Here is a 27,704-nt window from a genome sequence, read left to right as displayed (position 1 = left end):
TTGGAAAGGACCCTACAAAGTAACAGAAGTCTTAGGAACAGGCTATTACAAAATATCCAACCTAGAAGGCAATGAGCTGCCCAGGGCCTGGCACGCCTGTAATCTAAGACGGTACTACAGCTAGAAAAATTTGACCCGAGGTGTACTCTTTTTCCCTACAAGGGTTTTTTAATGAGACACCCGGTCAAGTAAGGCACCCGACCTAGTCAAGGGTAAACACTCTGTAAATATTCTTTCTTTTTTAATACTAATCAAATTTTTCTATTTTCTTTTGTTCTTCCTCGTGATGAAACAAATCCTAGAAGGTACCCCACCAAGGCGCATTAATTTATGCTCGACAAAACGCAAAAAATCATTTGCCAAGAGACCACACAAGGTCGGCAAAGATAAAGCGACGAGGTTCAAATTAATATGAGAAGTTATAAAGCAACTCTGAAAAGGCTCAAAAAAGCCAAATAAAAAGAGATTACAAAAATAACTTAAAAGGCCGACCAACGACAAAGTCGGACCCAACAAAGGGAGGTACTCGAACGCCCGAGGTCCGAGAAAAAGCCCGGATCAAAGAAAGAAGCCTTAAAACGTCGAAAGCCAAAGATTTCGAAAATGCTTACTAAAAAGTTGCTATACAATAACAACTAAAAAGTACAAGCGAAAAAACGAAATCAAAGGAAGGGGTAAAACAAAAGTTCCAAGCGCTAGCTAAAAAGTTGTTATCCAAAAACAACTAAAAAAGCATAAAAGCGGAACAAAAAGTCAAAACACGAACAAAACACCGCATAATAAGCTAGAAAGTTACTACAAGTAGCTAAAAGCAAAAAGGGTGTCCAAAGCATTCACAGAAACCATCCAAAAACAAAAGGAGCCCACAGGCCGGGCAAAAAACCAAAAGATAGAAAGGATTACAGAAAAATCAAAGATCCTTTCCGGACGCCACATCAACAGAAGGCTGCGGAAGAAACATAGAAATCGGGACAGCATCGACAGCACCGTCATCTCGATTTAAAACCTCCACACCAGATCCATCCCCGGCCAAAGGTGAAGTCGGGCTCGCAACCGGAACTTGGGGGTCGGACACCGGAACTTTGGGGTCGGACACCGGAACCTCATCCTCGTTGGGAGCAGGAACAATCTTTCCCTCCACAACAACGTTATCCGTACTGAATAAACTCAGATCCAGGTCAGGAGCAAGAACCCGGACCTGAGCCTTCAAATTTTCATACATAGCATCCATACCCTTAGCCACATGTCCCTCTAGCTCGTAAAAATCATCCTGAGCAGATTGCAACTTCTCCTTTGTCTCCACAAGCTCGGCAAGTGCCCGAGTATAATTCTCCTTCGCCGCCTTCGCCATCTCCTCGGACGAACTTGCCGCCGCCACAGCCGCGGTAGCTTTAGCTTTCTCCTTCTCCAAAGACTCCTCCAGCTCAGCAATCCTGGCAGCCTTCAGTTTATTAATTCTCTCGAACTCAGACTGAGCTTTCTCAAGTCGGGAACTGGTCGCACCAATAGGGGATTTCTTGAACTCCCGGGCAATAGCGGCATGAAGACTAGCCATCCGGACACAGCTCCGCGCCATATACTGAAAATGGTGCTCCATAGACACATCATCAGTAGAAATAAAAGTCTGAGGGAGAATATGTGGTGGACGAAATTGTGATCACTGTTCTTTGATCTGATTCATTGTAATTGGATTTATTCAATAATTGTCCTTATTTGAAGTCACAACTCCGTTCAACTAACCAGCAAGTGTACTGGGTCGTCCAAGTAATAACCTTACGTGAGTAAGGGTCGAATCCACAGAGATTGTTGGTATGAAGCAAGCTATGGTCACCTTGTAAATCTCAGTCAGGAGGATAAAATTGATTGATGGTTATTGGAATAAATAATAAATAAAAAGGAATAATAAAAGGGATAGAAATACTTATGTAGATTCATTGGTAGGAATTTCAGATAAGCGGAATGGAGATGCTGTAGAGCTCTAGGACGCCTGCTCTCCTATTCCTTCTACCCAATCCTTCTTACTCCTTTCCATGGCAAGCTTTGTATAGGGGTTCACTATCAGCTGTGGCTACTTTCATTCCTCTCGGGGAAATAACCTGTGCGGCTGTCACTCGCACAGCTAACCAGTCTGGAGGCATCACCCATGGTTGATAGCTACATCCCATCCTCGCAGTGAAAGCTAATGCACGCACTCTGTCACAGTACGGCCAATCACGGTTGGTTCCCGCTCCTACTGGAATAGAATCCCTCTTTTGCGTTTGTCACTAACGCCCAGCAGGTTAAAGTTTGAAGCACGTCACAGTCATTCATGAACGGAATCCTACTCGGAATACCACAGACAAGGTGAGACTTTCCGGATTCCCAGGATCCTACTCGGAACACCACAGACAAGGTTGGACTTTCCGGATCCAGATGAATGCCGCCATCTATCTAGCTTATACCACGAAGATTCTGTTGGGGAATCTCAGAGATACACATTCAAGCCTTGTTGCATGTAGAACGGAAGTGGTTGTCAATCACGCGCGTTCATGAGTGAGAATGATGATGAGGGTTATCTAACTCATCACATTCATCATGTTCTTGAGTACGAATGAATATCTTGGAATAAGAATAGAAGAGATTTGAATAAAAGAAGATAGAATTTCATTAATACTTGAGGTACAGCAGAGCTCCACACCCTTAATCTATGGTGTGCAGAAACTCCACCGTTGAAAATACATAAGCATAAGGTTCAGGCATGGCCGAATGGCCAGCCCCCTAAAACGTGATCAATGATCTCCTAAGATGAAGAATAAAACAAAACTGAGACCAAAGATGATTGATACATTAGTAAATCATCCTATTTATAATAAACTAGCTCCTAGGGTTTACATGAGTAAGTAATTGATGCATAAATCCACTTCCGGGGCCCACTTGGTGTGTGTTTGGGCTGAGCTTGATCAATCCACGTGTAGAGGCATTTCTTGGCGTCAAACTTCAGGTTATGACGTGTTTTGGGCGTTTAACTCCGAATCATGACGTTTTTCTGGCGTTTTACTCCAGACAGCAGCATAAACTTGGCGTTTAACGCCAAGTTACGTCGTCATTCTTCGAATAAAGCATGGACTATTATATATTGCTGGAAAGCCCTGGATGTCTACTTTCCAACGCCGTTGAGAGCGTGCCAATTGGAGTTCTGTAGCTCCAGAAAATCTATTTCGAGTGCAGGGAGGTCAGAATCCAACAGCATCAGCAGTCCTTTTGTCAGCCTTCTTCAGAGTTTTGCTCAAATCCCTCAATTTCAGTCAGAATTTACCTGAAATCACAGAAAAACACACAAACTCATAGTAAAGTCCAGAAATGTGAATTTAACATAAAAACTAATGAAAACATCCCTAAAAGTAGCTTAAACTTACTAAAAACTATATAAAAACTATGCCAAAAAGCGTATAAATTATCCGCTCATCACAACACCAAACTTAAATTGTTGCTTGTCCCCAAGCAACTGAAAATCAAATAGGATAAAAAGAAGAGAATATACTATAAAGTCCAAAATATCAATGAATATTAATTTTAATTACATGAGCGGGACTTGTAGCTTTTTGCTCCTGAACAGCTTTGGCATCTCACTTTTTCCTTTGTAGTTTAGAGGTATTGGCGTCTCTGGGGGAATTTAGAATTTGGGATAGTGTTATTGACTTTCTTAGTTTGAGCATGTTGATTCTTGAACACAGCTACTTATGAGTCTTGGCTGTGGCCCTAAGCATTTTGTCTTCCAGTATTACCACCGGATACATAAATGCCACAGACACATAACTGGGTGAACCTTTTCAGATTGTGACTTAGCTTTGCTAAAGTCCCCAGTTAGTGGTGTCCAGAGCTCTTAAGCACACTCTTTTGCTTTGGATCACGACTTTAACCACTCAGTCTCAAGCTTTTCACTTGGACCTTCATGACACAAGCACATGGTTAGGGACAGCTTGATTTAGCCGCTTAGGCCCGGATTTAATTTCCTTGGGCCCTCCTATCCATTGATGCTCAAAGCCTTGGATCCTTTTTACCCTTGCCTTTTGGTTTTAAGGGCTATTGGCTTTTTCTACTGCTCCTTCTTTTTCTATATACTCTTTTTAGCTCCATTTTTTTTTCGCAAGCTTCCTTTTTCACTGCTTTTTCTTGCTTCAAGAATCAATTTCATGATGTTTTTCAGATCATCAATAACATTTCTCTTTGTTCATCATTCTTTCAAGAACCAACAATTTTAAACACTCATAAACAACAAGATCAAAAGACATATGCACTGTTCAATCATTCATTCAGAAAACAAAAATTATTGCCACCACATCAATATAATTAAACTAAATTCACTAATAATTTCGAAAATTATGTACTTCTTGTTCTTTTGAATTAAAGCATTTTTCTTTTAAGAGAGGTGAAGGACTAATGGATTTTATTTCATAGCTTTAAGGCATGGTTTACATACTAATGATCATGAAGTAGAGACACAAAAACATAAATAAACATAGCATTAAAAACCGAAAACAGAAAGAACTAAAGAACAAGGAATGAATCCACCTTAGTGGCGTCTTCTTCTTGAAGGACCAATGATGTTCTTCAACTCTTCTATGTCCCTTCCTTGCCTTTGTTGCTCCTCCCTCATTGCTCTTTGATCTTCTCTTATTTCTTGGAGAGTGAGGGCGTGTTCATGGTGTTCCACCCTTAATTGTTCAACATTATGGCTCAAATCTTCCAAGGAGGTGCTAAGTTGCTCCCAATAGTTGTTAGGAGGAAAGTGCATTCCTTGAGGCATTTGTTGATGATGCACTTCCTCATGTTCTTCTTGGAGGCCGTGAGGAACTTCTCTTGATTGCTCCATCCTTTTCTTGGTGATGGGCTTGTCTTCTTCAATGGAGACATCTCCTTCTGTGATAACTCCAGCTGAGTAACATAGATGGCATATAAGGTGGGGGAAGGCTAGCCGTGCCATGTATGAAGGCTTGTCAGCTATTTTGTAGAGTTCATTGGAGATGACTTCATGAACTTCCACCTCCTCTCCAATCATGATGCTATGAACCATGATGGCCCGATCCACAGTAACTTCTGATCGGTTGCTTGTAGGGATGATGGATCTTTGAATGAATTCCAACCATCCTTTAGCCACAGGCTTGAGGTCCAGTCTTCTTAGTTGGACTGGCTTGCCTTTGGAATCTACTCTCCATTGGGCACCGTCCACACAAATATCCATTAGGACTTGGTCCAACCTTTGGTTAAAGTTGACCTTTCTTGTGTAGGGGTGTTCATCACCTTGCATCATAGGCAAATGAAACGCCAACCTCACATTTTCCGGACTGAAATCCAAGTATTTCCCCCTAACCATTGTGAGATAATTCTTTGGGCTTGGGTTCATACTTTGGTCATGGTTTCTAGTGATCCATGCATTGGCATAGAACTCTTAAACCATGAGAATTCCGACTTGTTGCATGGGGTTGGCTAAGACTTCCCAACCTCTTCTTTGAATTTCATGTCGGATCTCCAGATACTCATTTTTCTTGAGCTTGAAAGGGACCTCAGGGATCACCCTCTTCTTTGCCACAACATCATAGAAGTGGTCTTGATGGCTTTTGGAGATAAATCTCTCTTTCTCCCATGACTCGGAAGTGGAAGCTTTTGCTTTCCCTTTCCCTTTTCTTGAGGAAATTCCGGTCTTGGGTGCCATTGATGGTGAATGAAAATCAAAAAGCTTAGGCTTTTTACCACACCAAACTTAAAATTTGCTTGTCCCCAAGCAAAAAAGAAAAGAAGAGTAGAAGAAGAAGAAGAAAATATGGTAAAGAGGGAGAAGAGAGGGTTCGGCTATGTGGGAGAATGTGGGGTTGTGTTGTGTGAAAATGGAAAAGAAAAGAAGGGTATTTATAGGGAGGGGGGAGGGTATAGGTTCGGCCATTTTGGGTGGGAAAGGGTGGGAATTGAATTTGAATTTTATGAGGGTAGGTGGGGTTTATGGGGAAGAGGAGATTGATGTGAATGGTGAATGGGGTAATTGGGAAGAGGAGTTGAGGTGATTGGTGAAGGTTTTTGGGAAGGGTGACATTGGGAATGAGATTTGGATTAGGAGAGTGTGAATAGGATTAAAAGAAAAGGTAGGTGGGGATCCTGTGGAGTCCACAGATCCTGAGGTAGGAATCCTGTGGGGTCCACAGGTCCTGGGATGAAAAGAAATACCATTCCTTCACCATATAGGCATGTAACATGCCTTCATGCATCATTCTGGCGTTCAAACGCCCATTGGTGCATGTTCTGGGCGTTAAACGCCCATGTAATGCTTGTTTCTGGCGTTGAACGCCAGTTTCAAGCTTGTTTCTGGCGTTCAGCGCCAGATTGTCCTCTGTGTGCGCATTCTGGCGTTAAACGCCAGGATGTAGCTTGTTTTGGGTGTTCAGCGCCAGAAAGATGCTCTGTTCTGGCGTTGAACGCCAGCCAGATGCTCCTTCTGGGCGCTGAACGCCAGCCCGTGCGTCCTCCAGGGTGAAAATTTTTTTTTCTTCTGTTTTTGACTCTGTTTTTAATTTTTTTGATTTTTTTCGTGACTCCTCATGATCATGTACCTAATTCAACACAAAAATAACACCAAAACAAAATAAAATAAAATTAGATAAATAAAATTGGGTTGCCTCCCAACAAGCGCTTCTTTAATGTCAATAGCTTGACAGTGGCTCTCATGGAGCCACAAGGTGATCAGGTCAACTTAAGTGTGATATTCCCAACACCAAACTTAGAGTTTGGATATGGGGTTTGGACACCAAACTTAGAGTTTGGTTGTGGCTTCACAACACCAAACTTAGAGTTTGACTGTGTGGGCTCTTCTTGACTCTGAACTGAGAGAAGCTCTTTATGCTTACTCTCTTTTGTCACAGAGGGATGGCCATGTGCCTGAAACACAAGGTAGTCCCCATTCAATTGAAGGACTAACTCACCTCTGTTGACATCTATCACAGCTCCTGCTGTGGCTAGGAAAGGTCTTCCTAGGATGATGCATTCATCATCTTCCTTCCTAGTGTCTAGGATTATGAAATCAGTAGGGATGTAAAGGCCTTCAACCTTTACTAGAACGTCCTCTACTAACCCATAAGCTTGTCTTATGGACTTATCTGCCAATTGTAATGAGAACAAGGCAGGTTGTACCTCAATGATTCCCAGCTTCTCCATGACAGAGAGTGGCATTAGATTTATCCCTGACCCAAGATCACATAGAGCTTTCTCAAAGCTCATGGTGCCAATGGTGCAAGGTATTAAGAACTTGCCAGGATCTTGTTTCTTTTGAGGTAGAGTTCTCTGAATCCAAGTATCCAGTTCACTAATGAGCAATGGAGGTTCACTTTCCCAAGTCTCATTACCAAATAACTTGGCATTCAGCTTCATGATAGCTCCTAAATATAGAGCAGCTTGCTCTCCAATCACATCTTCATCCTCTTCAGAGGATGAATATTCTTCAGAGCTCATGAATGGCAGAAGGAGATTTAATGGGATCTCTATGGTCTCTAGATGAGCCTCAGATTCCTCTGGATCCTTAATAGGAAACTCCTTCATGCTTGAAGGACGTCCCAGGAGGTCTTTCTCCTTAGGATTTTCGTCCTCCTCCTCCCTAGTGCATTTGGTCACTTTGATTAAATCAATGGCCTTGCACTCTCCTTTTGGATTCTCTTCTGTATTGCTTGGGAGAATACTGGGAGGAGTTTCAATAACTTTCTTACTCAGCTGGCCCACTTGTGCCTCCAAGTTTCTAATGGAGGATCTGGTTTCATTCATGAAACTGAAAGTGGCCTTTGACAGATCAGAGACTATGTTAGCTAAATTAGAATTATTTCGTTCAGAGTTCTCTGTCGGTTGCTGAGAAGATGATGGATATGGCTTGCTATTGCCCAGCCTATTGCGTCCACCATTATTAAAACCTTGTTGAGGTTTTTGTTGATCCTTCCAGGAGAAATTTGGATGATTTCTCCATGATGAGTTATAGGTGTTTCCATAAGGTTCACCTAAGTAATTAACCTCTGCCATGGCAGGGTTTTCAGGATCATAAGCTTCTTCAGAAGCTGCCTCTCTATTACTGCTGGATGCATGTTGCAGTCCATTCAGATTTTGAGAGATCATGTTGACCTGTTGTGTCAACACTTTATTCTGAGCCAATATGGCATTCAGAGCATCAATTTCAAGAACTCCTTTCTTCTGAGGTACCCCATTGTTCACGGAATTCCTCTCAGAAGTATACATGAACTGGTTGTTTGCAACCATGTCAATGAGTTCTTGAGCCTCTTCAGGCGTTTTCTTCAGGTGAATAGATCCACCTGCAGAATGGTCCAATGACATTTTCGAAAATTCAGAGAGACCATAATAGAATATATCTAATATGGTCCATTCTGAAAACATGTCAGATGGACATCTCTTGGTCAGCTGCTTGTATCTTTCCCAAGCTTCATAGAGGGATTCACCATCTTTTTGTTTGAAGGTTTGAACATCCACTCTCAGCTTGCTCAGCTTTTGAGGAGGAAAGAACTTATCTAAGAATGCAGTGACAAGCTTATCCCATGAGTCCAGGCTATCCTTGGGTTGTGAATCCAACCATACTCTAGCTCTGTCTCTTACAGCAAAAGGGAAAAGCAAGAGTCTGTAGACTTCAGGATTAACTCCATTTGTCTTTACAGTGTCACAGATCTGCAAGAACTCAGTTAAAAACTGGTAAGGATCTTCAGATGGAAGTCCATAAAACTTGCAGTTTTGTTGCATTAAAGCAACTAATTGAGGCTTAAGCTCAAAGTTATTGGCTCCAATGGCAGGAATGGAGATGCTTCTTCCATCAAATTTGGATGTTGGCTTTGTGAAGTCACCAAGCATTCTCCTTGCATTATTATTATTATTTTCGGCCATCACCTCTTGTGCTAATGTTTCTGAAAGGTTGTTTCTGGATTGTTGTAATTTAGCTTCTCTTAATTTTTTTCTTCAGAGTCCTTTCAGGTTCTGGATCAATTTCAACAAGAGTGCCTTTATCCTTGTTCCTGCTCATATGAAAGAGAAGAAAACAAGAAAAGAAAGAGGAATCCTCTATGTCACAGTATAGAGATTCCTTTATGTTAGTAGAAAAAAAGAAGGGGGTATAAGAAAGAGGAAGGATGGATTCGGATTTTTGGATGAAGAGAGGTGAAGAGAAGTGTTAGTAATTAAATAATTAAATAGAAGAATAAAAGAGAAGAGAAAATTCGAAAATAATTTTTGAAAAGGAGTTAGTGATTTTCGAAAATTAGAGATAAAATGTAATTAAAATTAAAACATGAAACAATTAATTAATTAAAAAGAATTTTTGAAAAAGATGTAGGTATTTTCGAAAATTAGAGAGGGAAAAGTAGTTAGGTGGTTTTGAAAAAGATAAGAAACAAACAAAAAGTTAGTTAGTTGATTGAAAAAGATTTAAAATCAAAATTGAAAAAGATAAGAAGATAAGAGGTTAGATAAGATATTTTGAAATCAAATTTTGAAAAAAAGATAAAATTTTTGAAAAGGACAAGATAAAAATAAAATAAAAGTTTTAAGAAAAGATATTTTAAAAAAGATTTAATTTTTTAAAATTACTTAACTAACAAGAAACCACAAGATAAGATTCTAGAACTTAAAGATTGAACCTTTCTTAACAAGAAAGTAACAAACTTTCAAATTTTTGAACCAATCACATTAATTGTTAGCTTAATTTTCGAAAATTTGATAAAAAGATAAGAAAAAGATTTTGAAAATATTTTGAAAAATAATTTTTGAAATTTTCGAAAATTATATAAAAAATGAAAAAGATATGATTTTTGAAAAAGATTTTGAAAAGATAAGATTTTTAAAATTGAAATTTTGACTTGACTTGTAAGAAATAACTAATTTTGAAAATTTTTGACCAAGTCAACCCAAAATTTCGAAATTTTGGAGGGAAATAAGGAAAAGATATTTTTGATTTTTAAATTTTTAAAGAAAAACACAAAGATGACCCAAAACATGAAAATTTTGGATCAAGACACAAGATGCATGCAAGAATGCTATGAATGTCAAGATGAACACCAAGAACACTTTGAAGATCATGATGAACATCAAGAACATAATTTTGAAAAATTTTAATGCAAAGAAAACATGCAAGACACCAAACTTAGAAATCTTTAATGCATGGAAAATATGAATGCAAAATGCACATGAAAAACAAGAAACACAAAACAAGAAATCATCAAGATCAAACAAGAGGACTTATCAAGAACAACTTGAAGATCATGAAGAACACTATGAATGTATGAGATTTTCGAAAAATGCAAGAAAAATTTTAAAAGCATGCAATTGACACCAAACTTAAAAATTAACATAAGATTCAAACAAGAAACACAAAATATTTTTTATTTTTATGATTTTCTAATTTTTTTGTATTTTTATTTTAATTTTTTCGAAAATATTTTTGAAGAAAACGAAAAAGAAAAGAAAAATTTTGAAAAAGATTTTTGAAAAGAAAATTACCTAATCTGAGCAACAAGATGAACCGTCAGTTGTCCATACTCGAACAATCCCCGGCAACGGCGCCAAAAACTTGGTGGACGAAATTGTGATCACTGTTCTTTGATCTGATTCATTGTAATTGGATTTATTCAATAATTGTCCTTATTTGAAGTCACAACTCCGTTCAACTAACCAGCAAGTGTACTGGGTCGTCCAAGTAATAACCTTACGTGAGTAAGGGTCGAATCCACAGAGATTGTTGGTATGAAGCAAGCTATGGTCACCTTGTAAATCTCAGTCAGGAGGATAAAATTGATTGATGGTTATTGGAATAAATAATAAATAAAAAGGAATAATAAAAGGGATAGAAATACTTATGTAGATTCATTGGTAGGAATTTCAGATAAGCGGAATGGAGATGCTGTAGAGCTCTAGGACGCCTGCTCTCCTATTCCTTCTACCCAATCCTTCTTACTCCTTTCCATGGCAAGCTTTGTATAGGGGTTCACTATCAGCTGTGGCTACTTTCATTCCTCTCGGGGAAATAACCTGTGCGGCTGTCACTCGCACAGCTAACCAGTCTGGAGGCATCACCCATGGTTGATAGCTACATCCCATCCTCGCAGTGAAAGCTAATGCACGCACTCTGTCACAGTACGGCCAATCACCGGTTGGTTCCCGCTCCTACTGGAATAGAATCCCTCTTTTGCGTTTGTCACTAACGCCCAGCAGGTTAAAGTTTGAAGCACGTCACAGTCATTCATGAACGGAATCCTACTCGGAATACCACAGACAAGGTGAGACTTTCCGGATTCCCAGGATCCTACTCGGAACACCACAGACAAGGTTGGACTTTCCGGATCCAAATGAATGCCGCCATCTATCTAGCTTATACCACGAAGATTCTGTTGGGGAATCTCAGAGATACACATTCAAGCCTTGTTGCATGTAGAACGGAAGTGGTTGTCAATCACGCGCGTTCATGAGTGAGAATGATGATGAGGGTTATCTAACTCATCACATTCATCATGTTCTTGAGTACGAATGAATATCTTGGAATAAGAATAGAAGAGATTTGAATAAAAGAAGATAGAATTTCATTAATACTTGAGGTACAGCAGAGCTCCACACCCTTAATCTATGGTGTGCAGAAACTCCACCGTTGAAAATACATAAGCATAAGGTTCAGGCATGGCCGAATGGCCAGCCCCCTAAAACGTGATCAATGATCTCCTAAGATGAAGAATAAAACAAAACTGAGACCAAAGATGATTGATACATTAGTAAATCATCCTATTTATAATAAACTAGCTCCTAGGGTTTACATGAGTAAGTAATTGATGCATAAATCCACTTCCGGGGCCCACTTGGTGTGTGTTTGGGCTGAGCTTGATCAATCCACGTGTAGAGGCATTTCTTGGCGTCAAACTTCAGGTTATGACGTGTTTTGGGCGTTTAACTCCGAATCATGACGTTTTTCTGGCGTTTTACTCCAGACAGCAGCATGAACTTGGCGTTTAACGCCAAGTTACGTCGTCATTCTTCGAATAAAGCATGGACTATTATATATTGCTGGAAAGCCCTGGATGTCTACTTTCCAACGCCGTTGAGAGCGTGCCAATTGGAGTTCTGTAGCTCCAGAAAATCCATTTCGAGTGCAGGGAGGTCAGAATCCAACAGCATCAGCAGTCCTTTTGTCAGCCTTCTTCAGAGTTTTGCTCAAATCCCTCAATTTCAGTCAGAATTTACCTGAAATCACAGAAAAACACACAAACTCATAGTAAAGTCCAGAAATGTGAATTTAACATAAAAACTAATGAAAACATCCCTAAAAGTAGCTTAAACTTACTAAAAACTATATAAAAACTATGCCAAAAAGCGTATAAATTATCCGCTCATCAATATGCTGTTCAACCCAACCAAGAGCATCGAAATCCTTGTCATTTAAACCCGCAGGCTCTTGTGAGGTCTTCTGTTTCTTGGGAGGAGGACCCGAGGACGAAGGAGGAGAAGAGGTAGCAGGTCCAGAAGTCGGAGGATCTTGATTTATAGCTCGGAACTGGGGAGTCGGAATAGTCTTTGACCGAGTAGTGACACCCACAGTAGTCTTCTCCGGAGAAGATCGGGCAGAAGCTCCCCCAGCCTCAATATTCCGAGCGGCCACAGACTTCTTCGTCCGACGAAGGTACTTCATGGAATCCGCCTGAGAAGACATCTCTGCAGAAATAAAAGAAAAGGATTACCACAACAGAAATTCCACCAAAACAAGCAAAGCCAAAAATACTAAAAAAGATGAATCTCGGAGAGGTCGGGAACTACCTAACTCGGAACGGAGAAGGCTTGGATCTCCCAACATTTTCTTCGTGTCCAAGTGAGGTGCCCGACCCCATAAACTGTTCACCACACCCACAAAAGCCTGCTCAACCTCATCTAGACTCTCAAAGGTATACTTAGCAGACACTACATTCTCCTGCCAACAAAGAGGAAAAGAAGGCTCCCCACTCTCATCTAGAAAGAAAGGTCGGGCGTCTCCAGTAGCCCGGACCTTGAAATAAAAGTTCTTAAAATCATGAAAGGACTCATCATAAAGGGTACAAAACTTCCTTCCCTGGTTAGCCCTAAAAGAGACCCAAGATACCTTCCCTCCACCCGACCCCGGCTTCGTCAACACAAACAAGTAGGAAAAAAGAGAAATAGAGGGAGCGACGCCCAAAAACTGACACAAAAGTTGAAACAGCTTTAAAAACGCCCAAGAATTCGGATGGAGCTGCGTAGGGGCAAGGTTACAAGACCATAACACCTCGGACTCCAGGTCGGTAAAAGGAAGTCGGACACTCAGCTTAGAGAAAAAACAATCATAAGCATAAAAGAAGAGCTTCTCGGAACTATCTAGGGGCGGGAAGCACACTCTCTCCTCAGAATCCGGGGCTACTAGTTCATAATCCCTCTCAGACTCTCTATTTTCACATATGCTACAGTGCCTACGGAACCTAGCTAAATACTCAGAATCTACCACAGAAGGGACTCTTAGAGGAAGAGGGTCTACCCAACCAAGACCACTTGGAATATTGGTCGACACCGCTTGAAGAACCTTTCGAGACATAAAATTCTTACCTACAAAGAAGAATACAACAGCAAAGCAAAAATCACATAAAAGAAGACAGCGAAAAAAACCCATTCAGCAAAACCCGAAACAAAAATGCCAGAGAACAAAAAAAGAGCCCCCCCATATGCAAACAAACAACGGCGGCGCCTCTTTTTGGGGCAACCCAGGCATAAAGAAAAAAGAAACAAACAAGAGCCACACAAAGAAACAGAAGCATATGATCACAAGAAAAACATGGGAACAAACCTGGAAGAAAGAAAACGAAGGCGAAGAGCTCCGAATCAAGGAGAACGAAACGGCAGAGCAGAAGAAACCCCGGAAAGACACACGGAAAGATTCGGGGAAGAAGAACAAAGAGAGAGAAGAAGCGGTGCTCGAAAAAAGAGATGGCAAAACTTAGAAAAACAGGAAGGGAGCAGAATAAACGAAGAAAAAGGAAGGGAGCAAATAAATAAATGCCTTCACAGAGCCCGAACGGAAATCGAGGAAAAACGGTAAAATGCAATAAATACAGGAAACGGCCATTTTTGAAATTTGAAAAACTACTATGCCCGAGCTCGACCTCCCAAAAAAAGGACGAACTCGGGCAGGGGCACTGTTCATACCCTGACCAGGCTCCTCCAAACTCGGTCAGTTCATAAAAGGTCCGACCTCGTCCTAAGGCTCACGCCTAAAGGTCGGACCTCGGACGAATAAAGCAAGGGAAGGCCCATCAAAAGGAACCCAGCCCAAACCTAAAGGCCGAAAAGGCCTAGCAAAGGCGGTTCCACAAAGATAGGGATAAAACTCCCGAAAGATAAGATAAGATAAGAATATCTTATCCAGGGAAGATCACGGCCAACTACTATAAATACACTGGAGCACCCAGGTATGACATTCATTCCACATCTACACATATCTGCTTGGACCCATGCTAACTTAAGCATCGGAGTGTCATTGCAGGTACAACCACCAACCACTCTGCATATCAAGCTCGGGTCCCTGAACCCCCACCTCGGGCCTCTCCAGACGACCGAGCTACACGTTTCAGGTAACCCCCGGAACAGTATCCATGCATTAAAGAATTCTAAGTTTGGTGTCTTGCATGTTTTCTTTGCATAAAATTTTTTTCAAAAATATGTTCTTGATGTTCATCATGATCTTCAAAGTGTTCTTGGTATTCATCTTGACATTCATAGTGTTCTTGCATGCATCATGAGTTTTGATTCATAATTTTCATGTTGTGAGTCATTTTTGTTGTTTTTCTCTCTCATCATTAAAAATTTAAAAATCAAAAAAATATCTTTTCCTTATTTCTCTCCTAATTTTCGAAAATTTGAGTTGACTTAGTCAAAAATTTTTAAAATTAGTTGTTTCTCATAAGTCAAGTCAAATTTTCAATTTTAAAAATCCTATCTTTTCAAAAAAAAATTTTTCAAAAATAAAATCTTTTTCATTTTTATCGTATTAATTTCAAAAATTTTAAAATTATTTTCAAAATCTTTTTCTTAATTTTATTTCAAATTTTTGAAATTACACTAACAATTAATGTGATTGATTCAAAAATTTGAAGTTTGTTACTTTCTTGTTAAGAAAGGTTCAATCTTTAAATTCTAGAATCATATCTTTTAGTTTCTTGTTAGTTAAGTAATTAATTTTTATTTTAAAAATTTAATCTTTTTCAAAATATCTTTTTCTTAAAAATCATATCTTTTTATTTTATATCTTTTTATCATATCTTTTTCAAAATTTTATCTTTTTCAAAAATTTGATTTTAAAATATCTTATCTAACCTCTTATCTTCTTATCTTTTCAAATTTGATTTTAATATCTTTTTCAACTAACTATTTAACTTTTTGTTTGTTTCTTATCCTTTTCAAAACCACCTAACTACTTCTCCCTCTCTAATTTTCGAAAATATCTCATCCCTTTTTCAAAATTCTTTTTAAATTAATTGATTGTTTTAAATTTTAATTTTAATTCTATCTCATCTTTAATTTTCGAAAATCACTAACTCCTTTTCAAAATTAATTTTCGAATTCTCTCTCTCTCATCTTCTCCTATTTATTTATTTATTTACTAACACTTTTCTTCACCTCTTCTCATCTCAAATCACTGCCTCTATCCTTACCCTTGTGTTTGGATTATTCCTTCTTCTTAATCCTTATCCCCTTTCTTCTTCTACTAATAATAAGGATCCTCTTTACTGTGACATAGAGGATTCCTCTTCCTTTTCTTTTTCTCTTCTCTTTCATATGAGCAGGAACAAGGAAAAAGGCACTCTTGTTGAAGCTGATCCTGAACCTGAAAGGACTCTGAAGAAGAAACTAAGAGAAACTAAATTATAATAATTCAGAGACAACCTTTCTGAAATTTTTGAATAAGAGAAGGAGATAGCAGCCGAACCCAACAACAATAATGCAAGGAGGATGCTTGGTGATTTTACTAAACCCACATCCAAGTTTGATGGAAGAAGCATCTCAATTTCTGCCATTGGAGCAAACAATTTTGAGCTGAAGCCTCAATTAATTGCTCTAATGCAACAGAACTGCAAGTTTTATGGACTTCCATCTGAAGATCCTTACCAGTTTTTAACTGAGTTTTTGCAGATTTGTAAGACTGTTAAGACGAATGGAGTAGATCCTGAAGGCTACAGGCTCATGCTTTTCCCTTTTGCTGTAAGAGACAGAGCTAGAACATGGTTGGACTCTCAACCTAAAGATAGCCTGGACTCCTGGGATAAGCTGGTCACGGCCTTCTTGGATAAATTCTTTTCTCCTCAAAAGCTGAGCAAGCTTAGAGTGGATGTTCAGACCTTCAAGTAAAAAGATGGTGAATCCCTCTATGAAGCTTGGGAAAGATACAAGCAGATTACCAAAAAGTGTCCTTCTGACATGTTTTCAGAGTGGACCATATTAGATATATTCTATTATGGTCTATCTGAGTTTTCCAAGATGTCATTGGACCATTCTGCAGGTGGATCCATTCACCTAAAGAAAATGCCTGCAGAAGCTCAGGAACTTATTGACATGGTTGCAAATAACCAATTCATGTACACTTCTGAGAGGAATTCCGTGAATAATGGGACACCTCAGAGGAAGGGAGTTGTTGAAATTGATGCTCTGAATGCCATATTGGCTCAGAACAAAGTGTTGACCCAGTAAGTCAATATAATTTCTCAAAGTCTGAATGGATGGCAAAATGCATCCAACAGTACTAAAGAGGCATCTTCTGAAGAAGAAGCTTATGATCCTGAAAACCCTGCAATGGTAGAGGTAAATTACATGGGTGAACCTTATGGAAACACCTATAATTCATCATGGAGAAATCATCCTAATTTCTCATGGAAGGATCAACAAAAGCCTCAACAAGGCTTTAATAATGGTGGAAGAAACAGGCTCAGCAATAACAAGCCTTTTCCATCATCTTCTCAGCAACAGACAGAGAATTCTGAGCAGAACTCCTTTAATTTAGCAAATATAGTTTCTGATCTGTCTAAAGCCACTTTAAGTTTCATGAGTGAAACAAGGTCCTCCATCAGAAATCTGGAGGCAAAAGTGGGCCAGTTGAGTAAGAAAATCACTGAAACCCCTCCTAGTACTCTCCCAAGCAATACTGAAGAAAATCCAGAAAGAGAGTGCAAGGCCATTGATATAATTAATATGGCCGAATGCAAGGAGGAGGGAGAGGACGTGAATCTCAATGAGGAAGATCTCATAGGGCGTCTCTCAAGCAGGAAGGAGTTCCCTATTGAGGATACAAAGGAATCTAAGGCTCATATAGAGACCATAGAGATTCCATTAAATCTCCTTCTGCCATTCATGAGCTCTGAAGATTATTCTTCCTCTGAAGAGGATGAAGATGTAACTGGAGAGCAAGTTGCTCAATATCTAGGAGCCATCATGAAGCTGAATGCCAAGTTATTTGGTAATAAGACTTGGGAAGGTGAACCTCCTTTGCTCATTAGTGAACTTGATACATGGGTTCAGCAAACTTTACCTCAAAAGAAACAAGATCCTAGGAAATTCTTAATACCCTGTACCATAGGCACTATGACCTTTGAAAAAGCTCTGTGTGACCTAGGGTCAGGCATAAATCTTAGGCCACTCTCTGTAATGGAGAAGATGGGGATCATTGAGGTACAGCCTGCCTTATTCTCATTATAATTGGCAAACAAGTCAGTAAGACAAGCTTATGGATTAGTAGAGGACGTGTTGGTAAAGGTTAAAGGCCTTTACATTCCTGCTGATTTCATAATCTTAGACACTGGGAAGGAGGAGGATGAATGCATCATCCTTGGAAGACCTTTCCTAGCCACAGCAGAAGCTGTGATAGATGTTAACAGAGGAGAATTAGTCCTTCAATTGAATGGGGACTACCTTGTGTTTAAGGCACACGGCTATCCTTCTGTAACAAGAGAGAGTAAGCATGTAGAGCTTCTCTCAGTACAGAGTCAAACAGAGCCCCCACAGTCAAACTCTAAGTTTGGTGTTGGGAGGCCACAACCAAACTCTAAGTTTGGTGTTAAATCCCCACAACCAAACTCTAAGTTTGGTGTTGGGACTATACAACATTGACCTGATCACCTGTGAGGCTCCAAGAGAGCCCACTGTCAAGCTATTGACATTAAAGAAGCGTTTATTGGGAGGCAACCCAATTTTTATTTATCTAATTTAATTTTTATTTTATTGTTCTTTCATGTTTTATTAGGTTCATGATCATGTGGAGTCACGAAAAAAATATTAAAATTAAAAACAGAATCAAAAACAGCAGAAGAAAAATCACACCCTGGAGGAAGGACTTACTGGCGTTTAAACGCCAGTAAGAAGCATCTGGCTGGCGTTCAACGCCAGAACAGAGCATGGATCTGGCGCTGAACGCCAGAAACAAGCAACATCCCGGTGTTCAAACGCCAGGAATGCACCCTGAGGAGAGCTGGCACTGAACGCCAGAAACAAGCATGGAACTGGCGTTCAACGCCAGAAACATGCTGCACATGGGCGTTGAACGCCCAGAACATGCATCACTTCGGCGTTTAAACGCTAGAATTGCATGGAAAGGCATTTTACATGCCTAATTGGTGCAGGGATGTAAATCCTTGACACCTCAGGATCTGTGGACCCCACAGAATCATCTCAGGATTTGTGGACCCCATAGGATCCCCACCTACCATATTCTCCCCTCTTCCCAACATTCATCCTCTCTTTCTAATAAACAATCTTCCCCAAAACACTTCACCAATCACCTCTATCTCTCTTCCCAATTACCCCCTTCACCAATCACATCCATACACTCTTCCCCATAAACCCCACCTACCTTCAAAATTCAAATTGCTTTCCCACCCAAACCCACCCTAAATGGCCGAACCTACCCCCTCTCCTCTCCCTATATAAACCCCTCCATTCTCCTTAATTTTCACACAACCCAAACCTCTCTTCTCCTTCTTGGCCGAATACACCTCTCCCTCACTTTTCTCCATATTTTCTCTTCTTCTTCTTTTCTTTCTTCTCTTTCTCGAGGGTGAGCAATATTTTAAGTTTGGTGTGGTAAAAGCATAAGCTTTTTGTTTTTCCATTACCATTGATGGCACCTAAGGCCGGAGAATCCTCTAGAAAAGGGAAAGGGAAGACAAAAGCTTCCACCTCCGAGTCATGGGAGATGGAAAGATTCATCTTCAAAGCCCATCAAGACCACTTCTATGATGTTGTGGCCAAGAAGAAGGTGATCCCCGAGGTACCTTTCAAGCTCAAGAAAAATGAGTATCCGGAGATCCGACATGAGATCCAAAGAAGAGGTTGGAAAGTTCTAACCAACCCCATCCAACAAGTCAGAATCTTAATGGTTCAAGAGTTCTATGCCAATGCATGGATCACTAGGAACCATGATCAAAGTAAGAACCCAAACCCAAAGAATTATCTTACAATGGTTCGGGGGAAATACTTAGATTTTAGTCCAGAAAATGTGAGGTTGGCGTTCAACTTGCCCATGATGCAAGGAGATGCACGCGCTTACACTAAAAGGGTCAACTTTAATCAAAGGTTGGACCAAGTCCTTATGGACATATGTGTGGAAGAAGCTCAATGGAAAAGAGACTCCAAAGGCAAGCCGGTTCAACTAAGAAGACTGGACCTCAAGCCTGTGGCTAGAGGATGGTTGGAGTTCATCCAACGCTCCATCATCCCCACTAGCAACCGATCTGAAGTTACTGTGGATCGGGCCATCATGATTCATAGCATCATAAATGGAGAGGAAGTAGAAGTTCATGAAGTCATCTGCTATGAATTCTACAAAATAGCCGATAAGTCCTCTACTTTGGCAAGGCTAGCTTTTCTTCATCTTATTTGCCATCTATGTTACTCAGCTGGAGTTATCATAGAAGGAGACATCCTCATTGAGGAGGACAAGCCCATCACTAAGAAAAGGATGGAGCAAACAAGAGAGCCCACTCATGGAATCCAAGAGATGCATGAGGAAGCTCATCACCAAGAAATCCCGGAGATGCCTCAAGGGATGCACTTTCCTCCCAACAACTATTGGAAACAACTCAACACTTCCTTAGAAGATTTGAATTACAATGTGGATCAATTAAGGGTGGAATATAGAGAAGATCAAAGAGCAATGAGGTAGGAGCAACAAAGGCAAGGAAGGGACATAGAAGAGCTTAAGGACATCATTGGCCCTTCAAGAAGAAGACGCCACTAAGGTGGATTCATTCCTTGTTCTTATTTTTCTGTTTTTTCGTTTTTTATCTACGTTTTGTGTCTCTACTTCATGATCATTAGTATGTAGTAACTATGTCTTAAAGCTATGAATAAATTCCATAAATCCTTCACCTCTCTTAAATGAAAAATGTTTTTAATTCAAAAGAACAAGAAGTACATAAATTTCGAAAATTATCCTTGAATTTAGTTTAATTATATTGATGTGGTAACAATACTTTTTGTTCTCTGAATGAATGCTTGAACAGTGCATATTTTTTATCTTGTTGTTTATGAATGTTAAAATTGTTGGCTCTTGAAAGAATGATGAACAAAGAAAAATGCTATTGATAATCTGAAAAATCATGAAATTGATTCTTGAAGCAAGAAAAAGCAGTGAATAGCAAAAGCTTGCAAAAAAATATAATTGGTGAAAAAAATAGAAAGAAAAAGAAAAAGCAAGCAGATAAAGACAATAGCCCTTAAAACCAAAAGGCAAGGGTAAAAAGGATCCAAGGCTTTGGGCATCAATGGATAGGAGGGCCGAAGGAAATAAAATCCAAGCCTAAGTGGCTAAATCAAGCTATCCCTAACCATGTGCTTGTGGCATGCAGGTCCAAGTGAAAAGCTTGAGACTGAGTGGTTAAAGTCGTGATCCAAAGCAAAAAGAGTGTGCTTAAAAGCTCTGGACACCTCTAACTGGGGACTCTAGCAAAGCTGAGTCACAATCTGAAAAGGTTCACCCAGTCATGTGTCTGTGGCATTTATGCATCCGGTGGTAATACTGGAAAGTAAAATGCTTAGGGCCACAGCCAAGACTTATAAAAGTAGCTGTGTTCAAGAATCAACAAACTTAACTAGGAGAATCAATAACACTATCTAAAATTCTAAGTTCCTATACAAGCCAATCATTCTAAACTTCAAAGGAAAAAGTGAGATGCCAAAATTGTTCAGAAGCAAAAAGCTACAAGTCCCGCTCATCTAATTAGAATTAATATTCATTGATATTTTGGGATTTATAGTATATTCTCTTCTTTTTATCCTAATTGATCTTCAATTGCTTGGGGACAAGCAACAATTTAAGTTGGGTGTTGTGATGAGCGGATAATTTATACGCTTTTTGGCATTGTTTTTAGGTAGTTTTTAGTATGATCTAGTTACTTTTAGGGATATTTTCATTAGTTTTTATGCTAAATTCACATTTCTGGACTTTACTATGAGTTTGTGTATTTTTCTGTGATTTCAGGTATTTTCTGGCTGAAATTGAGGGACCTGAGCAAAACTCTGATAGGAGGCTGACAAAAGACTGCTGATGCTGTTGGAATTTGACCTCCCTGCACTCAAAATGGATTTTCTGGAGCTACAGAACTCCCAATGGCGCGCTCTCAACGGCTTTGGAAAGTAGACATCCAGAGCTTTCCAGTAATATATAATAGTTCATACTTTATTCGTAATTAGACGATGTAAATTGGCGCTCAACGCCAGTTCCATGCTGCATTCTGGAGTCAAATGCCAAAAACACGTCACGAACCAGAGTTGAACGCCCAAAACACGTTACAACTTGGCGTTCAACTCCAAGAGAAGCCTCAGCTCATGGTAGATCAAGCTCAACCCAAGCACACACCAAGTGGGCCCCGAAAGTGAATTTATGCATCAATTACTTACTTCTGTAAACCCTAGTAGCTAGTTTAGTATAAATAGAACTTTTTACTAGTTTATTAGTTGTCTTGGACTATCTAGTTCTTTTGACCATTCGGTCTTTCATGGGGGCTGGCCATTCGTCCATGCCTGAACCTTCATCACTTATGTATTTTCAACGGTAGAGTTTCTACACACCATAGATTAAGGGTGTGGAGCTCTGCTGTACCTCATGTTTCAATGCAATTACTACTATTTTCTATTCAATTCCGCTTGTTCTTATATTCGTTGCACTTCAACATGATGAATGTGATGATCCGTGACACTCATCATCATTCTCACCTATGAATGCGTGACTGACAACCACTTCCGTTCTACCTTAGACCGGGCACATATCTCTTGGATTCCTTAATCAGAATCTTCGTGGTATAAGCTAGAATTGATGGTGGCATTCATGGGAATCCAGAAAGTCTAACCTTATCTGTGGTATTCCGAGTAGGATTCCGGGATTGAATGACTGTGACGAGCTTTAAACTCGCAATTGCTGGGCGTGATGAAAAATGCAAAAGTATCAAGGGATTATATTCCAACATGATCGAGAACCGACAGATGATTAGTCATGCTGTGACAGAGTATTTGGACCATTTTCACTGAGAGGATGGGATGTAGCCATTGACAACGGTGATGCCCTACATATAGCTTGCCATGGAAGGGATAAGAAGGATTGAAGGAAGGCAGTAGAAAAGCAGAGATCCAACAGGGACAAGCATCTCCATACACTTATATGAAATTTCCACCATTGAATTACATGAGTAACTCTATCTTTATTCTCAGTTTATTTATTATTATTCGAAAAACCAATAATCTCTTAAATTAGTTAAATCCGTCTGACTGGGATTTACAAGATGACCATAGCTTGCTTCATACCAATAATCTCTGTGGGATCGACCCTTACTCACGTAAGGTATTACTTGGACGACCCAGTACACTTGCTGGTTAGTTGTGCGGAGTTGTGACAAAGTGTGATTTATGTTTGAGAGCACCAAGTCTTTGGAGCCATTGTTGATGATCACAATTTCGTCCACTAGCCCCCTTGGGCGCTAAATGCCCAGCTGGCGTTTAGCACCAGCAACAAGCAAACTAAGGGGATCTCTCTGCCTATAGGGGTGCTAAACGCCATCTGGGCGTTTAGCGTTAGGCTGTCCGAATTCAACCTCATCAAAGGAGCATCTTTTGTGGGATTTAGCTTTTAATTATTATCTTATATTTTATTTTTGTAATTTTTATTTACAAACAAAATATTTAGGTTTAGGATTTATTATTTTATTTTTGTTCCAAATCAAATTAGGATAGATATAAAAGGAAAAAATTCACCCTTTTAGGAGAATCTTCTCACTTCCGCACGTTTCACTTTTCAGAACCCTTGTTTTCTTTGTAAGTCATGAGCCACTAAACCTCCTCGGTTAAGGCTAAGAGCTCTCTATATTTCTATGGATTGAGATTATTACTTTTCTATTTTAATTAATGTATTGATTCAGTTTCAAAGATTGCTTTCATTATTCATCTTATGAATATGGGTAGAACGACAGTATAACCCTTATTCTACTTGTGTTATTGTTATTCTCGACAGAGTTATCTCGCTTGAACAACAGCTTGAAAGCAAATTCCTCATAAATTATTAATTACTTGAACTAATCGGAATACGTGACATATAATCCTCTTAGTCTCAGATAATTAGGATTTCTGTGGCCATAAACTAGAATTGCTCTTAACCCTCTAATCTACATTAAGTGACCAAGATATTGGCGGTTGATTTAGGTTAGAGGAGACTAAATCACTAAGACATTAGGGTTTAGTCAATTACAGTTTGTTGTGAAATGAATCTTGCATGATTAAAATAGTTAGTAAGAAAACTTAATCCGGATGAATAAACAACTCCAAAGCCTTAACTGTTTTCCATCATATATTTCACACCACTTTTATTGTTTGCTTTTCAATTCTCTAAATTTACTGTTTAATGCGTTTTACAACCTTCATCAAAATACAACTTTCTACTTGCCTGAGTAAGTGAATCATTCGATCATTGTTTCTCAGTCCATCAATCCTCGTGAGATCGACCCTCACTCACCTGAGGTATTACTTAGTATGACTCGGTGTACTTGCCAGATAGTTTGTAGGTATTCAAAATCTTGCATCAACACTTGAGCCTTTTCTCTTGTTTTTTGTTTAATCCAATGAGAGATTTTCCCCATTTGTTTTCTATCAGGATTTCACATTGAAATTTGATAATTAACCAAATTGTAAAATGTGAGTGCAATTTAGGCTATTGATGCTTGCTATTTTTTTCTCCCTGCAATTGCTTTACTCAGGCTATTCATGTATGAATCTAGAAGTAATTGTCATGCTATTAGCTTATAAGTCTTAAACTATGGTATTCATATTGGAATATCATTGTCATCAAGGGGGGAAAATGAATCATCTAACATGGGTGAACACAAGTAGGGAAGGATCCATTTACACGATGATTAATGAGATCAACTCCTTGGTGGCCTTGAATTTCATATGTTCAATTTATTCTAGCTTCACTTAGATTGGAACAATAAATAATTACGCTTTGTAGAATCAGATCTACTATCACAAGATATCATGCTGTATGAACTAGATGAAGCTTGATTCTCATGTTTTCTACATTCTTCCAGGCTCCATTACGGCCCTTAGTTTTAGGTGGCGATTACTCAATATCATATCCAATTGTTCAAGCCGTCTTTGAAAAACTTGGAGGACCAGTTGATATTCTTCATCTTGATGCACATCCTGATATCTATCATTGCTTTGAAGGAAACAAGTATTCAGTATTCACATGCTGCTACTTTTTCTCGAATCATGGAGGGTGGTTATGCCAGGTGACTCTTGCAGGCAATTATTTATTTTTATCTTTTAACTCTATATTTTTATAGCATTTGTATCCAAACATTATAAGTTGATTATTGTGCATTTCCAAAATATAATTTATTATTATTCTCTATGATCATATCGTATTTTTGTCTTCTCATTTAAGCACTTATATCGACTGTCTTCATCAGACTAATTTTGTTAATTTGTTTTTGTCGCTAACTTGATTTCTTCCTGATATTATAATGGTTGATTTTTCTTTACTTATGGTGGTGAATTTTCAATTTTCTTCCATGGTTTTCATCATGTATCATGTATTCTTAGCAATACATTTCTCAATTTATTTCAGGTTGGTATAAGTGTTGGTGGGTCCCCAACCTCAAGTGGGACCCACAACTCTTCAAAAAAATACAAATAAAATAAAAGAAGTGGCTAAGAGCCACGGGGAGAGAGAGAAGAGTTTCATTCTCTGTTTTGAATGAAAGATAGCAAGCACAGCAGTGTTGAAGGAGAAGAGAAATTGAGGGAAAAGGGCAAGCCAACTTTGATCCGATTGAACCGGTAAACTTGCTCCATTTCTTATGAAATTTTAGTATGTTATTCCTAGTGTAGAGATGAACATTAGGATATAACTTGCTAGTTGTATTGCCTTCTCTTTTTCCTGATTTGAGATACCCACTTTATGGAGGGTTTATGTTGATTCCATCAGTTTTGGTGATGTATTTTGTTGATTGTTAAGATGCCCTAGTGTCACTAGGAAGACTGTTTGTGTACCCATTATTCTGATAGTGGAAGATTTTTCTGGACTAAGTCCAGCGGGTTTTTTATCCCTCTTTTGGGGGTTTTCCCACGTTAAAATTCTAGTGTCTGATTATTTAATTTCTTCTATTATATTTGCTGCTTGGAGTATCTTTGGTATTGCCTATTTAATCATACAGGTTGTGGGAAAATTATTTTTGGTACTTTCGCTGTTAGACAGGTTCTTGTTTTGAACCTTTGTTGAGTTTTTTTCCAACAAATTAGTATCTAGAGCTTTGGTTGTTTATCTCTGTGCTGATTAAATGGAGGAAAATACTCATAGACCGAATATGGTCAAATTGAATTCCCAAAATTATTCAATTTGGAAGACCCTCATGGAAGATATGTTGTATAACAAGGACTTGTATGATCCTGTGGAGGGGGGATAAATCCAAAGGTATTAAATCTGATGCTGAATGGAAAAAAACTAAATCTGAAGGCAGTTGTTTTGATTCAGCAATGGCTTGATCTTAGTGTGTATCCAGATGTTGACACCAAAATGAATGCCGAGAAGATGTGGAACAAATTGAAAGAGTTATATGAGAGGAAGAATGTGCAAACAAAGCATTCTTGATTAGGAAGCTTGTTAATAGGAAGTATACTGAAGGTAAATCAATGCCGGAGTACTTGAGTATTTTTCAGGAGACAGTGAACTAACTGACAAATTATAAGATCACTTTGAATGATGAGTTGCAAGCCTTGTTGTTGTTGAGCTCTTTGCCTGATAGTTGGGAAGTTTTGGTTGTGACACTGACTAACTCAGCTCCAAATGAAAAGTTGACGTTAGCAATGGTTAAAGAGAGCATGTTGAATGAAGAAGCCAGAAGAAAAGAGCGAGGTTTGACGAATGCCTCCTCCCAGTCAGAAGCACTTGTTTCAGAGTCACGGGGGAGAAGTCAAAGTAGAAAACCTCACAGTTCTGACAAGTCAGAGAGTCGAAGCAAGTCAAGAAGAAAGTACAAGCCAAGAAAGAAGTGTGTGATATCATTAGTATGGGTGATATGTGGCTTGAAACCAACATGGGATGCAAGTTGCAGTTGAGAATGTTAGGCATGTGCCAGATATGCGGTTCAATCTTATTTCTGTGAAGGCATTAGATCAAGAAGGATATTTCACTTCCTTTAGTAGTGGAAAATGCAAGATTACCAAAGGGGCTCTCATTGTTGCTAGAGAGGACAATAGTCTCACTACTCTCTACCGGTTGCAAGCAAAGTTGTGCAAAGAAGATGTGAATGTAGTTGATGATTCCTCTTCTGATTTGTGACACATACGTTTTGGTCACTTGAGCGACTTTAAATACTTGCACTCATTGTTTTGTTGGAAAGCATGCTAGAGTATCATTTCATAATTCTGGACCTCATAGGAGATCACATGTTCTAAATTTAGTTCACACTGATGTTTGCACTATGGATGCTAAGACACTAGGTGGTACATCATATTTTGTTACTTTTATTGATGATTATTCTCGAAAAGTGTGGGCTTTTGTTTTGAAATCTAAAGACCAGGTACTCGGTATCTTCAAACACTTTCATGCAAGTGTTGAAAGAGAAACATGAAGGAAATTGAAATGTGTTCGAGTAGATAATTGTGGTGAATACAGGGGGCCATTTGAAGAGTATTGTAAAGGACATGGGATCAAGCTTGAGAAGACGGTTCCTAAGGCTCCTCAACACAATTGAGTTGCTGAGAGAATGAATCGTACTATCAATGATAGAGTCAGGTGTATGCTCTCTCATGCAAAGTTGCCTAAATCCTTTTGGGGTGAAGCAATGAGGACTTCAGCAGATTTGATCAACCTTTCTCTTTCAGTTCCACTTAATGGTGATGTTCTAGAGAAAGTTTGGAGAGGGAAAGATGTTTCCTATAGTCACTTGCGAGTGTTTGGCTGCAAGGCTTTTGTTCACATTCCAAGAGATGAAAAGTCCAAACTTGATGGAAAGTCAAAGTAGTGTATCTTCATGGGTTATGGTCATAAATACTTTGGTTACAGATTATGGGATTCGGTGAGCAAGAAGATAATTAGAAGCCAAGATGTGATTTTTCTTGAAGACCAGTCTATTGAAGATCTTGAGAAGACAAATAAGCCAACTGTAACTGTTAGACGTTCT

The 27,704-nt window shown here is 39.1% G+C and overlaps 1 pseudogene; it reads left to right on the top strand.

The window, feature by feature from the left end:
- LOC130942154 (arginase 1, mitochondrial-like) overlaps positions 1-27,704 on the top strand; it is a 39,777-nt pseudogene that overhangs the window by 8,937 nt on the left and 3,136 nt on the right.

The sequence above is a fragment of the Arachis stenosperma genome, chromosome 7 (genome assembly GCF_014773155.1).
Source record: "Arachis stenosperma cultivar V10309 chromosome 7, arast.V10309.gnm1.PFL2, whole genome shotgun sequence".
NCBI lineage: Eukaryota > Viridiplantae > Streptophyta > Magnoliopsida > Fabales > Fabaceae > Arachis > Arachis stenosperma.
The sequence above is the reverse complement of the archived record's forward strand: the minus strand, read 5'-3'. Positions and strand labels throughout refer to the sequence as shown.